Here is a 16022-nt window from a genome sequence, read left to right on the forward strand (position 1 = left end):
CTTATCTAAGGAATGGATTTCCAGGGAAGCCCTGTCAGGGTATTCAGTACTTCCACACCATGTTGAGTTGGACAATAGGCAGCTGTGGCTTTTATGTGATTCTCAGTTTGCTTGTATTTCTTCCACCTTTTTCTTTAGTTTTTGTCATTAGCTATGGCACTCATCCTAAATCAATAGTCATCCAGTGTTCTCTGGAGCAGATTGTGCTGAGGTGTTGTCTGCATGTTTGAAGTGCATTTTTGATGCTCTCTGGTGGTGAAGTTGCTTCTCAGTGGTCCCAGGAACAAATCTATGTCTAGAGTACTCTAGAGTCCCAGCACTGTTGGCTGTTCTTATTTTACAAGTGTGAGAGGGATTGGAGTGAGAAGATGAGGAGATAAAGCATTCATTGCCCCAGATGTTTGCCCCTTGCCTATGCAAGGTGTACTGCTGTCACTGGCTGGGTCAGGCTGTGCTGGGGGAGGCTCCTCTGCATCTCAGTCTAATCTCTGGCTGGTTAAACTGGTGGGCTGGAGAAGCTGACAAGAATTTAAACAGTAACAAATGACAGCTGCAGTTGCACAGCTGGTAAATGAGAGGCTTGCCTGTTCCCAGCCTGCTGTAGGTTCTTAAATAGAGAGAATCACTGATTTTGAGGTCTTTTTATTTCATTTTCTTGTTTGAATAGATCAAGATAATGGGATAGTCTGGCTGGCTTTGTTATCACAGAGTGAAGTTAATGGTGACAAAAATAGGTGAAGAATGGTCTGAAGATTTTCCTGACACCCAGGAGATATTACTAGCCCTTGCTGTAACCCTTGCCACTGTAACCCGACTTTCCTATTTTAAAACTGGAATAGGAATCTGTGAATATACAGCACTTCCTTTTCTGGTTGTATGGACACATACTAGTCCTGAGAGGCTGAAACATTTCCTGCTACATTTCATTGCTTCTGACATTTACCTTTGTTGTCTAAAAGTAGGGCTTGTTGTGTGCTGTGAAATGTGATCTGTGCAGTTGGTGGGATTATTCTCTGTGAAGAGGTTACAGGAGCGTTCTGAGATATTTTCTGCTAGAAATGTAAGGGTTTAGTAAAAAGATGTGTGCTTCTTGGAATTACTGCTTAGATACAACCTCTTGCATGGATACAGTTTCAGTAGCAGAAATACTTACACCAGTTTTTCCCAGCTCAGAAGTGGCTTCATAGTTTGGGATGTCCTTCACCCATCAAATTGAGCTTTACAAGACTAAGTTTCAAAATAAAGTGCCAAGTCCAGCTTTTTGAAAAGAACCCAGAATGTGTAGAGTTTTTTTCTGGAGCTGTCAAAAGGGATAAGATTGTTTGGTCAGAGTTATTATCTGGTAGTTTTATTCTATTTGGCTGTTGTGCTGGGTTTAGGGTAATTAATGATTTTTTACTATTACATTAGGGCACCCAGAAGCTGAGATGATTTTCTGTGATCTTTAGATTAAAATAAATAACTAAATAAAATATGTTTTGCTATCTTATTTGGAAATTTTTAAATTGATATTAATTGTAAAGTATAGGAATTTTTTATTTTTTTTTGTTACTTAGGGTGTTATTTTATTGGTTTTGAAAATGCATATCCTTCATAAATGTTGTTGGAGAAATGCTAAATTATTATTGTTGTGCAGCAGAAGTATTAAAGTTTTCTTTTTTCTATTATTTTATAAGCATGTAAAAACCTCCACACTTAGCCAACTGTGCTGCTTAGGTAAATTAAAGACTGACTAACATATATAACATCAAACTCTGAAGCACGACAAAAGAAAATTTACTAGCAATCTTGCCTTGACATGGTTTACCTGCCAGAAAAAAAATCCTTTCTGAGTTTCATCCCACACAAAGATTTATTTTTCTACTTAGGAGTCTGTACTTATTGTAAATAGAGCATTCAGTAGCTCTGCTCAGGATTTCAGCTTTATGTAGGTGTCAGACTGGTTTGTCATGGATTTTGTTTTTAATGCTGGATGCATTTTGCTGGGTTTTGCTTCCAGCTTTCTCTACTGGGCTGACACCTCCCTGTTGATAAGTCAGGTATTGTTCTAGGTGGGACAGAGGGGGTTCTGAAAAGAAAAAAGAGTGAACCACAACCCAAAGTAGTCTGGTGCACTCAAATACAGAATAGACTTGGATTGGATTCCCTGTTCTCATCAATAATTACTCTTCCTAATGTTCCATTTCCAGTAGGAGAGATTGTGAAGGCTACCCCCATAATAATAGCCCTGTGCCTGGGAACCAACTGGAGTGTGTGAAACAGCAGGAACTGGAGCCAGAGGCCTGAGTTGGTAACTTGGGAGCAATTAATCCCTGCTCTCTGTGCCCAAACATTTTAGCCAGAGAAAGTTTTACAACTGACTTTAACTTAAACAAAAACATCACAGCAAAGCCTTTTAGTTAAATAACAGATTTCTAACAGCAGCATCATTTCATTCTCACTAACCTCTAGCTTTACCTATTGCCAATGTGGCAGCATGGTGCTGCACAATGCAACATAAAATCATTTCCTGGTGACATGCAGGGCTTTTCAGACCCCTCTGTTTAATGTCAGGTGTAGGAAAATTCACGTGCTCAAGTTTTGAACCTCTGAAACCTGCCAGAACCAGAAATATGAGATCAGTGCCTCTTGTGACAGCTATGTTTGCACTCTTGATGAAGGACTCTATTGAAAAGAGATGGAGATTGTCACACTACTCTGGGAACATTTGTTTTTTCTTTTGATTCCTGCAGATTAGAGCAAAGATGTTGAATTAATATTCTTCTATACTCTTCCACTATTTATGTTGCATGCAGGTTTAAACTCTAGCTACTCAAGCTTCAGAATGGTTTTTTTGTGAAAGATTTCATATCTTTATTTTGGGGGTAGTCAAGCAACAATTGATTTTTAAACAGCTGAAAAAATTTTGGAAAAAATACCAATGAATTTTTAAATAGAATATTCAACTGCATTAAGTTTTGGTTTTGTAAGAAAATAAATATAAAGATGGGTATAAAATAACAGAAAATTGAAACAATAAAAAGAGAAATAATAATTTATTTATTTTTAGAAATTATTTTTCAGATGGGATTTTCAAGATTTTTAAGATGAAAAAAAAAAAAAAAATTTTTAATGAATATGAATTTACAGCTGCTTTGGATTTGTCAGTATGTATTTTGTAATGGGATAACTGGACCAACAAAGAAGTTAAAACTAGCAACTTGACTGAGCAAAATTATTCAATTTTTCTGAAATTTCTGAACTTTTCCTGTTTTCCAATAGACTATTTATTTACAAATATTTATACAGATCCTGTCTGAATTTTATAACATTGCATACATAACACAGAAATTATTTCTGTAATCTCCCAGTTATTATCAAGAAAGTAAACTGATAAACACACTCATGAACACTGCTCAACACAGGAACTTGGCTTTGAAATAAAGGCAAAGAGTATTCACCCTCTGTTGTGTTCATTTCTTATACATGTGTGGCATATTAATATATGGGATGTCATGGAAATTTAGAGTTCTGAAACTTCTCTTGAAGTACAAGGACTGTACTGAAATGTTTTGGTTGTTTACACTTTCAAAGCTATTTTCACAGTTCAGAACTTATTTTTATCCAAATTGTTGTTTAGGTTTACCTGTTTTTTGGAAGCCTTGGGGGGGTGGTAACAGTCCAATGCTCAGTGTACTTGGTGTGTGTGAATAGCAGCATCTGCTCTGGAGAAGACTATATATAACATGCAATTTCACATTCCCATTTGTGGAAAGATGTTGACTCTTCCTGTCTTTTTACTTGACTCACAGCCAGTTGATTGAATGAAAAAGCACTTGATAAAACCTTTTCAGTTTATACTTCTGCTTGTTGGAAATACTGAAGTGAGTGCTAGCTTTAAAGTCTTGAATTTAATGAAAAGCTATTGCTCAAAGCACCTTGTTTTGAGCATCATTAGTTTTTCATAATTTTTTACACAATCTTTGGTCTTTTTAATACATTATGACTAAGCAGTCAGGCTCCAGTTGAAGTGGAATAATCCAGTATACAGTTGAAATGTGCTGCCTAAAAGGAATCAAGATAGTTGTGTCAAGTATTCTGAGCTGAAATAAAACTAGGATCACTGCCCAAAGGACTTGGCTAGTCCAAACATACCACAAATTAGTCATGATGGCAATATCTACCAGCTGTATTTATTTAAAAGCAGGACAAAGCTTATGCATAATTTCACCAGGTATCTGTCTTGCCCAGTGTCCTGTTTCTGGCAGCAGCCAGAGTGAATGACTAGGAGAAAAGTACCCAACAGAGCAAACATACTGTGATGTCTCACTAAATATTTTCTCAGCCTCCAACACTTCTGAGTGAAAGTATTTTCTATGCCAGAGGGTAGTGACATTGTACTCAATAGCTCTAGGAGCCTGCTCTTTCATGAGATTGTCCCGATTTCCCTTGAGCTCAGATCCATTTTCAGCATCGTTATCTTCTGCAGTAAGGCTTGCAAAATCAAATCCCTTATGAACTTTGTGTTTGCCTTTCCCTTCTGGTTTTTGTCTGAAGTTCCTAAACTTTTTTCTTTTTTTGATGGACATTGAAATCTCTACACCATTAATGATTTTGCAGACTTCTTTCTCAGCTTTCTCTGTCCTTTCCTCTCTGACAGGTTTAGCAGCTGTTCCTAACTTTGCCCATTGCTGTCATACTTTCCTGAGCTGCTTCTAGATCTTCTATATCATTTGTGAAATGCTAAGCGAGTGAGAGGGGACCAGAATTACACATATTATATAATTTTGTAATGTAATTTTTCATTTTAACTTCCAGACCCACTTTCTGAGTGGGCATGTTTAACTATGCAGTCCTCATTCTACACATGATCTTTGACCTGTTTTCCTGCATATGTCTTGCTTGATTTTTATGCATTTCTTCCCTTGCCATTTGAATGTGGCCTTAATGGAGCTCTTCAGTCAGCCCTCATTTTCACTGCACTTAAAGACAAGTAAATAAGGTGTTTTTATTATTTTCATTTTTGAGGCTGACTCAAAGACCCTATGTACCAGAGTGTAGCACGTACATAAGACTGAGTTGGAAGTTCATAACCCTGGATTCCATGCTTTTAGTGGTTTGCCAAATGCAGTCTTACATCCATATAACACTTAGACTGGACCTAATCTACAGTTTATTTCTCATATGTATCAGATAAGTTTTCCCTGAATGTATTTATTTTCATGAACATGTAGAAATGCATTTCTTTAAGTGTATCCTAAATGTGAATAACCACAGGATAGAGCATCACTTTTTTGTTTCTTTTTTTTTTTCTTCTTCTTCTTGTATACCTTTGTACTGATTAGGTTTTGGGAACATTTCTGCATTCTGTTATGCTGTCCTCTAGCTTCTATCTTCCCTGAGTTAAGAAAGTAGGTAACTGTTGTGTTCTTTACAGGCAAATGGGATTCTATGACCTACCTCTGCTACAGAGATTTAAAGACATATTCTTCAGCTCTGAGCATATTCTTTAAAGAAAAATCTAAATGCTAGTGTTTTATTAATGACATCCTCCTACATTGCCTGGGTAAGCTGGTCTTCTAAAGCATTACATTAGCACTCAGCAGCTTATTTTTTGAAAATGAACTCCCTTTGAGTTTCTCAGAAACAGTCATTTGTCAATGATTTGGATTTAATTTTTGACTATTTGCATATTAGCTTTTCTGACTCAAGTGAAAGTAGGAAGCACTGCTTGTCATACCTAAAAGCCTCATCTCAGCAAAAATCTCCCACTGGAATTCTAGAACAAAGGATTTCTAAAAAAGACTGCTGTGCCCTGGGGTGACTGAGTGCTTATCTGCTGCTAACCTCCCCCCCATCCCCCCCAAATTATAAATCAACAGAAGAGACTATATTAGACTGTTCTATACTTTACATTTAATTTAACTCTATTCCTGGCATTTCCATTGGAGAATTTGAGGCTTCATTTCCACTGTCTAATCAGAGTGATTGAAGAGTGAACTTTTTTAGTCTTCACACAGTCCAAGTGCTCATGTAAAGATCTTACTCTGAACATGTGGGTACAGGTACAGGGCCTGCATACAGAACCTTCACCTGAAAACATCTGGAGACAGGGTCTTGAAAATGTCCCTATACTGGAGATTTTCTTTTCCTCATTCAGCACTGGAGGCACTGAATTCACAGCTTTGTAACACTGTAATGCTGCACATTTGGGGTATGATTTGAGTCAGGTTGAGTAAGAGCATTGAAATAAGTATTGCAGCACTTAGAGAGGCAAAACAGAAACAAAATGTCATTGGTGATATTCCTCTTCATGCATTTTGTTAGCTAAGGTCTCATTTTTCCTGAAAGCAGGCCCTTTCTTTAAGGAAACATCTTTTGTCTTGTGGAGTAAGAGTTAGTGATTGCTGTTAGAGCCCAGATAAAATCTGCTATTGAATATGCTGTGTGAAGTAGCCAAATCTTAGTCCTGCCGTGATAGAATGATTACAATTCCATAAAGGCAGCTTTCTCCTTGAATTGATGCAGATAGCAAAAGTCAGTTCAGTCTCTCAGAGTTTGGGGATTTTTGTGGTTTTTGTTTTTTGGCCAAGGTAAAATTCAGATGAGCAATGTCTAAATTCTTTCTATGTGAATTGCTATTATCTCAATTAAAGTCTCAGCTTTAGAAAGGGAAGTCAGTAGGAATACTCACATTTCAAAATAATCCTGCTTCAGTCATTTCCCAGATAGGTTAGGGAATGCTCAGTACCTTGTCAGCTGGCTCCTGTTGATTCCTAAAATGCTTACAGTCTAGAACGTTTCACCACAAAGGATCAATTCATAAATGAAGTAGTGCCCACACTTGAATTTAGAATTCTTCTTAGCAATGTTTTGGTTGCAGTGGGTGCATCAGCTCTGATGAGCTCAGATTATATGAGAGCAGAGAAGGTGACCTTGAAGGTCAGCTATGCCTTTGCTTCCAGGAGAGATCCAGTTACATGTGTTGGACATGTTGCCTCTAGTACTTCCTTTGCATGGCACTGTGCTGACTTTCCCCATGGAATTTCAGCATCCAGGCAGCTGTCCAGGCTCCCTGTGTGCTCAGGGTGACTCACTGCATCTGTCTGCACTGACATGGGACTGGGCATGACCAGCTGAACTTTTAGTTCATTACATTAGATTTGCATTGTCATCAGTCAGACTTTTTGTACTTGTTCTGGTGGAAGCAAATTAAGAAAAACTATATTTCTTATTTCAGCTGCAGTGTGTGACAGTGATTCCTCAAGTCTGTGGGGTCACGGAGGTGCTTTTGTTGTTTTTATGTTTTTCCTTCACTGATACAAATTACCCAGTGGAGAAGTTAGACCTGTTCATTAGACCCAAGGCTGGGTTTTTGGCCAGTTTGCTTTGCATGTGTCTCTGTGATAATAAAGCCTCTGTAATAATTAGACAATCAAGAATCAGGGTCCTACAAATATGAATTTATAAATTATCTGATGTATAAATTATACTAATAAGCCCATCTTCTTTATGGGCTTTAACATTTGTTTTAAAAACGTAGAATGTAGTCTCTCCTGAAACAGAGAATTTGCTTTACATTATGATTTGGGAATGCTTGCACTTCTATTTAGAGAATACTCTTGACTTGAAACTGAAACACAGAGGCTGAAAGTGCTGGCCCAGAAAGGGAAATGAGGCAAAAGATGCCTAGAGATCCAACTGCTTTGTTGTAGGTTAACAATTATAAAACTTCTGACAAATGTGTAAAGTTATATTCAGGGATATTTCTTTCTTTAATAGGCATTGCTCCATTGAGGAGACAATTGTATTGGTCTCCTCCATTTATTTTGTTCTGTTTCAGCATTCTCAATAGCTTAGAGTGTATGCATTTATTTCACTTTTTCTTATTGGAGATGACATGAATATTAGCTTAATCCAGCAATTTGTAACATTTTAAGGCACAGAAATCCACTGAATCAATCACTTTGTATGTATATCGCAGCATCAGGCCTGTAAAAGAAAAATGTAAAATTCTAGAATCTGCCTGATGCAAATCAATTTTAACACTAAGAAGAAAGTTAATTTTTCTTCCCTGGAAACAATCTCACAACATTTAGAACACTTCTACTTGAAAATAAAAAGAGAAAAAAGATCATCTTAAAATCCCATGCTGATGTATGAATTTCCCTCTGTGTGAAATCATTTTAATTTGGCCTAATGTGGTTTTGTGTAGCAGTACAATCAGATGTAGCAGTAGCTTCACATGTAGCAGTAGCTGCCTCAGTGTTTCTTATTGATATTGTAGTGAAATTAAATACCACCACTTAAAACATTGCAGGTTCTGGGCTGGAATTTATTTCTTAACATTCAACCAGGTTGGTGAACCTCATTAAATGAAATCCTTGGCAATTAAATTGTCAGAGCAACAACTTGTTCCACAGTGTCCAAATGACTGAAGGGGCGTTTGGACACTGGAACTGATTAAAATGTTGGGATTAGTTTGCTACATTAATTTGTGGAGAATACCCAAGTTTGAGTCAGTGACTCTACAATTTAGTACAATGTTATGGATAGTGATGTTACTGTATAGAATCTAACAAGGTTTTCTGTGCTGCTTTAGAGAAAAAAAAAAGCTGGTTATGTTCATTAAGGGTATTTTATGATCTGTGTGACTAAGAAGATATATCAGAGGCATGTCAGTAACTCTGGAATAAAAGCCCTAAGGATAGGCACTACTGATGGGCAGGGAGCACTGACACAAGAGATTGGTGTGCCTCTTTTCCAGGGCTGGTTTCAGGATAATAGGAAGTGTGCTTTAGACAATCTGTTCAGGCTCCATGTCATTGTTTGCTGATGTGCTGGTTTAGCACTAGAAACAACCCACAGAAGTGATTTTCTTCTGAGAGGAGCAGCTAGAGCTTCCTCTGTGTCCAACAAAAAGCTGATCAGTGACCAGTTCTGAGAACTGACAACTTGTTAAACCACTGAGAGAGCTGGACACTCCTCCCTGGATATGCATTATAAAACAAGCCTGGGAAATGCCCCTTCTGCTGCTTTCAGCACAGGCACAAGAAAGGTGCCAGGTGGAGCAGCAGAGCAGGAGAAAGCAGTGACAAGAAACACTGGACCAAATAACTACCTGGGGAAGTGACTTCAGCACTCTTTATGAACCAAGAAGAGTCAAAAGTTTGTGTGTGACACTATCCTGCAGGATAACAGGATTTAGAAGACAAAACTCTTCCATCAGAATGAAGTAATGGAATATTTCTTTTCCTATTTAGGAAATTTTTGAAGATAAATTATCACATTACAAAGTAGAAAGTTTTTAAAAACAAAAATTAGTGTGATAAAAGACCTCCTTAAAAAATTAAAAATTTCCAAGTAAAATATTTGCCTTTGTTTATAGTTTATTATGTTTCTATTCCTTGTCCGAACCATTGGCTTCCTTATGCTGAAAGATGCTAATTTCAGCAGCCTTTTAGAGCATTTCTAAAGCAAATTAATTAGCTGGCTTCTAAATGTCAAAGTTTCTTGCACTTTCAGCATCTAGATAACTTACTGACATTACAGCCCTGAGAGAGAATTAAGCCTATGGGAAGGCAATTGATAAAACAAAGAATATTTGAAGGAGCAAACTATGCTTTCTCCAGGAAAAAAAAAGTATTTGAAAAAAGGCCAATGCATAAATTTAGTCAGTGCTTCCTTGCACTCATGCTGCATACTCAGTTATGTAGCTAGATAATTTCTATCATATGTTACAAAAAGAAATTTCCTCAGAAGTTTGTGTACCATCTGTCTGTTTTAGGAATCACCTGCATTTTTTCTCATGTGAATATTTGAATTTTGATTATAAGGGTAATTACTTGACTAGAAATGAGGAAGGCAAGGAAAAATTGCCAAGTTTTCATTTGAAGCTGCATTATTTCAGTTGACTGAATATTTTTTTGCCTTATTGTGGAAGTTTTCTGTTTTGGGAAACGGGTTGTAAGAGTTTCATTTTCTTCAAATAAAATTTAGAATTTAGTGGTGTTACCAGATATCTGGAAAGGAGCTGACTTTTTCAGTCAATATGGTGCTTTTGGAAGAAAAACAGAACAAATATATCATCCCTGTATCTTGCCTATGTTCCTGATAAAATCTCATATTCTTTTTCAGGAAGAATGATTTCTTCCAGGCAATAAAGGTTTTTCAGTCTGCCTCTCCAGATCAATCTCCCTTGGTGATATTAGGTGGGATGCTGAATTCTATAAGATAAACTTTTCTTCATAGAGAGTGATACTTCAAGTTACTGCTTTGTTTCAGAGAAATGAAGAGTCACCAAATTATCACTTTAGTAATATCTAGCTCAAAGATGCTCCAAATTCTTTATAATACAAGAATAAAAGCTTAAATTAAAATGTGAGATTTTGTATGTTATTGATCTCATATCTCAAGACACAATTGAAAGTATTCCATGAGTGGATGCATTATTTTGAAAAATACTTTACAATTACAAACCAAATTTTCAAAGAAATGTGGTTCATAAATATTTAAATGATGTTACATTTGAGGGAAACAGTAAGTGGCAGCAGTATCTTTGTGTCACATATTTGACATGTGGTAACTGACAAACACACACATCACTCTGCAATTGCTATCCAGCAGAGAATAATTTGATTAAACAGTAGTTTGTCAGGTGTTAGAAAGGGAGGTTGGGGATCATTCACCCCAAATTCATTGGTCCCCCATTATTTTCTGGTTTCAATCACACCCAGTCAGAAACAATCCTGTTTAGGCCTTTGGATTGCAATGGTTTGGGTGTAGTTTCACACATGAGCTCCAGCAAATATGTTTCCTACCCGAGAATGCCTGGAAGGCACTTGGGACAGGGGAAAGGGCTGTACCTCTGAGGTGATTTCTGAGCCCCGCTCTTGATCCTTTCCTTAGGTAGGCAGGGGTCACTAAGGGCTGAAATCCATTCTGCTACTTTGCAGTGGCCAGATGGAGAGACACAAACTCCCTTCCCTGCTATGGAGTTGTTTCATTTTACCCTGTGTGTCTTTTATCAATGCTTTCAAATATGTTGTCTGATTTGATCTGTTTATTTGTATTTCATTATAGGCTCAAGTAAAGAGTTTTTAAAGAAGCTGAATAAGGGGATGTAAAAAATGGAGGGATTGACCAGCCTCTCTCTGTCCTCCTCTAATTGCTGTCTACATCAGAAGGGTAAGGTGATGAACTTGTCTCTTTGGCTGTAAGTTGAAACAAAATTCTATCACCTGTAGTTTTTGCTGCCACATTAACATTAAGTTCTCATGTGGTATAGGTCATTATCCAAAAGGGTGTGGTGTAAAAAATCCTAAACTGAGTGGTGTTACCTTGGTGCACCTTTAGAAAAGTCCTGGTAAAAAGGGGCTGAATTCAGGTGTTGTTATCTGACTTTTTGAAATTCTGCACCAGGTAAAAATTTCCTGAACTCAACTTGTGTTTTTTTGGAGTGAGGGGAGGAAAGGATGTTCATTATATCCTTCCCTGTGAGGGTCTGGCTGTGACTCAGGAAGATAAGAGCCAGGGAACAAATTTCTACAGCAGAACTCACATCTGCAGGTGTTTAAATTTACAGTCCTGGTTTAAGGTTCTTTCATGGGTGTTTTAAGGTCTAAAGTGTGCTAATAATAGGATAAAGTACATATAAATGTAGGTTGTCATCTGTCAGATGTCTCTCTTTTGAGCTTCTTCATCTTTCAGTATTAATAAGTTATCACAATATCTGACCAAATATCTTTTGATTTCTGGCTATTTTTGAACAATATTATATTAAGGCATCTAGGATAGAAGTAGAGCCTAAAAAAGCCTTCTTCCCAGAAAAAAAGAAATCTGAATTTTTAAATTTTTAAGTTAATTAGTATGTATTCAATTATTTAAACTTCTAATTAGTGAAGTTAAATCTTTAGAAATCTTGATTACAGCTGTCAACAATCATTCTGCATGTATATTGACAATTCCAGCTTCTCTCATCTATGTCTATTTTACATTGTATTTTTAACTATGCTGCAGTTCATTGAGTGCTGTGAGCACTCTCCCACAGAGCTCTAATTGCCTGGCTTCTGCAGCTACCATATCAGCTCATCAGTGTTAATGCAGCAGAAAGCAAGCACCCTTGTGTCTCTACAAAGCCAGTTTAAGATATTTCTAGAATATACTTTTGAATTGCTTTTTCTTCATCTTATTTTAGATAACACTTTAACTTAAATAAAACTGCCTGTGGGGCATTGTAGATTGATCAAAAAGGGTTGTATTGTTCTATTCATTTTAATTCATGGTGCTGCAATAAATCATTTTCTGCCTATTTCATTTGCATTTTCCAAGTTCTTAATTTAGTTTCAGCATAGGATTGTCACAAATGGAGGAGTCAGAGATGTGAGCTGAAGAGTGGCAGAACAACATTTATTGAAGTGGTACATATAGCAGAAAGGATTTTGGCTGAAATATGGAATTAGAAGCTTTTAAAATGAAGCTAAGGATTTCAATTTCCTTCCAGACTGTATGAATCAACAGAAATGTAAAATGAGGGCTGCAATGTGGGGTGGAAGATTAGAAGACACATGGTGTGTCAGGTGCATGTTTATTAGTAAGATTTTGACCTGCAGTACTCTGATGAAAATCCTGTGTATCTTCACATAAATGCTCATCTTTAGCCTATGCCCTTGGAAGAGCTCACAGGGAAGATTTCTTATTGTTCTTCATACAGCTTTTCTTCTGAAATGGAGCATAAAAGTTTTCTTTGGTTGTAATTACAGAAAGCAGTTAACTACTTTTCCTCTGCAAAACAGAACAATGATATTCTTTAAATAGGTGCATTTACTGAAGAACTAATATATTAAGCAAGCTGAAGATTTACCTTTTTCTTCTTCCCTTTAATACAAATGTGTAACTTTGCAATCCTGTAATTATGGCTTCTCATTTTTGGCATACAAATTGTTGGCAAATGGTTTTTCATTTGTTCTTTTGTGCTGAAATGTAGAACCTAGAAAATTGTCTTCTTCCTATGTATATACAACATTATTTGATTTCTGGGCATCTTAACTTCTAGCATGTTATCTCTGCAAAAGTATGAACTACTGGAATTTTTTCTCAAAGAAATGGATGAAAGGAAAGATTTCTTAAATTTGGCCTGTTAATTTTTTTAACACATTTTCTAAAGATTTTTTTTTTTTTTTTTTTATATCCTAGGGTTGTTCGTGGGAAGATGTTTTCTGGATGTAGATGTCTAGCTGATAATCACAGACACATCAAGGTTGGAAGACACCTTCAAGATCATCCAGTCCACAGTGAACCCAGCACCCCAATAACCCCCCTAAACCATATCCCCAAGTGACACATCCAGACACCTCCTGAACACTTCAGAGACAGTGACTCCACCACTCCCTGGGACACTGGTTCCAATGACTTGCCACTCCTTCAGTCAGTGAAAAACCTTTTTCTAATAGATACTAGATTAGATATTAGATATTAGATATTAGATATTAGATATTAGAAACTGCTCCCTGGCAAAGGCATTATGCACGAATGTGCCTTCATATGAATCTGGGTCAATTAAAAATTAACAATTTGGACTCAAAATTTGCTGCCAAAATCTTTAACTTAGAATTCAAGGAAACCACACTTAGAAGGGAATTAGGTCAGAAGCAAATGTTTATTTCTATGAAACCTTCAAAAAATTCAGTAGATGTCATGTGACTTAGTCTCCAGGTGAAATGCTAGAAACAGGCATGAAGTTTGTGGGATCTGTTTGGCAAACAGAATCAAAGGTTTGCTGTTCATCAGAAAGAAGCCACAGGTCTGTCTTGTTCAGAGAAAGCAATATTTCAGTGGGGTTGGGTGGTGGAGGATGCTATTTCATATCAGAGTTGCAGTGCTCTGCAATAGTATGCAGCTACAGGGTGTCAAATTTCTGCATTATAAACTGCTAAAATTCTAAAGTTTTCATGAGAATGAGGAACCAGCAGACACTCCCAAGTTCAAGACAAGGCAAGTCTTCTGAATATGGGCAGACAATGACCCATTTTAGCCATGGAAGAACAAATATGCAGAAAGTAATTGTATCAATTATTATTAGATTATTTTGCTAGAAAGACCTTTGTCCTGATGTATAAATAGAAAATAATTCATCAGTTATAATATAATTTGGCAATTTATAGCTGGCAGCCTATAACTTCAGAAGTGTCTGCTGTCTTTTTGTGATGGCTCATTTGCCTTGGCTATGGAATGTGAGATCTCAGAGGTCTGAATTTTTTAAAGCTTGTAAAATGACAAAAATTAAGTTCCTGGTAGCTTTATTTCTTAGTTTTTATGGAGAATATAAATTTATTTCTAATATTAAAATGCCCTAAAGTGGACATAGTTCACTTAATCTATCATTCACAACAAATGTAATAACTAAATATTAGATATTTTTGGTGTTCAAATTATTGCAGAGCTAAAAAATGCAGAATCCATTTTATAAAATGATGAGAAATGTTTATTTTGCTGCATGTCATAGGTCAATTTAGATAGTTTTAGTTCTTAGTAGAGATGTATTGATTTTCATGCTTCCCCTATTAGTTAGAATGACATATACAAGATACCAAGTGTGAATAGCAGCTAAGGTTCATATATCACAGTCCCAATGCCAACAAAGACTATTTTAACACTCAGAAATAATGGAAACAGAATTTAATAAAGGCCAATATTCAAATACCAACTTAATTGAGAAGCACAAAAATGATTGCTTTTTCTCTAAAATGTTTCTTTATTGAAGATGTGTCTGAGTGCAGTTGCTTTGATAGCTTGAGTAGAGATCTATTACCATTCTATTGCCTGCCAATCATGAATTAGACCAAATAATGCTATTTTTTGCTCTCCCCCACCTCTGAGCCCAGCAAACAGACCAGCTTACCCATCTTGTGTTTAAGGATATCTTCTGCAGCTGATCACACAGACAGATGTGCCAGTGAGTCCAATGAGCTAAAGCCCTTCTTGCCTTCTAACTCACTTATTTCAGCAAGAAAAACCTCCAGACTTTGTACTAAAGGAAGAGCTCAAGGTTGGGATATTTTACATAGACTGTCTGACAAAACTGGAAAGATTCAGGATTTCTTTTTTGGACTAGTGTGGGTAAGAGGAACTGCTGGTTTTCAGCTGCTTCCTTTGTGACCATATATACTTTGACTTAAAAAAAATCATTTAGAAGGCCAGTATTTAAGGGCAAATGTAAAATATGTCAAGAGATCCTTTGACATAGTAACTGTATTATTTTATTTTATTTCCTCATTTAATGTGTCTATGCATTTATACGTATGTATCAAAATGCACAGATACATACATATGACTTATATCAGTACTATTCTTTCAGACTGATGCTGATTATCTTTCATGTATCCATTTGCTTTTATGCATCTTGTTATTCAATACTGTAACTCCAAGAGGTCTGAGAGCAAAACATTTTAAAGATTGGCCATGACATAAGCAGGCAATGGGGAGCAGCCAGCTCACTGCATCTCACAGAGTGAGAACTGTTTTAGTCTTAGAAAAATAAAGGTAGGAAAATCCCCTTATTTCCAAAAGAGCACAACAGTTTCAAAGGACAGACAGAGAAATGAGGAGGCTGTTGGTAGTGATTAGGAGGAACAGACAGTGGCTTTTTTCTGGAATTCACAGTCTGCACTGGTGTAGAGGAGCAGCGGGCAGGTGCCATGTGAGTGCTGTGATTTACAGGAACAAAGCAATTGTCCCTTGTGAAACAACACCAGAGATCTACAAGCCTGGTGCCTGTTCTCTCCATCTCCATTTTGTCTGTAGTTGTTAATAGTCCTTGGGCTGTGTATTCAGTCATTGTATTTTCTTTTATTTTCTTAGAAGGTAGGAGTTTTCTGAACATAGTAGACATATGCAGGTGTGCTTTAGGGTCAGGACTGGACATGGGGATAGTAAAGTTAACACTGAAGGCTGGCTGCTGGCAGCATTCCCATTAGGCTCCAGTTCCTTCCTGCTTCTGCATGTGCAGTCTTGCCCTGAAGGGTTACTTTAGGTCAGGACATGGT

This window comes from Erithacus rubecula, assembly GCF_903797595.1.
Source record: "Erithacus rubecula genome assembly, chromosome: 15".
NCBI classification, from domain to species: domain Eukaryota; kingdom Metazoa; phylum Chordata; class Aves; order Passeriformes; family Muscicapidae; genus Erithacus; species Erithacus rubecula.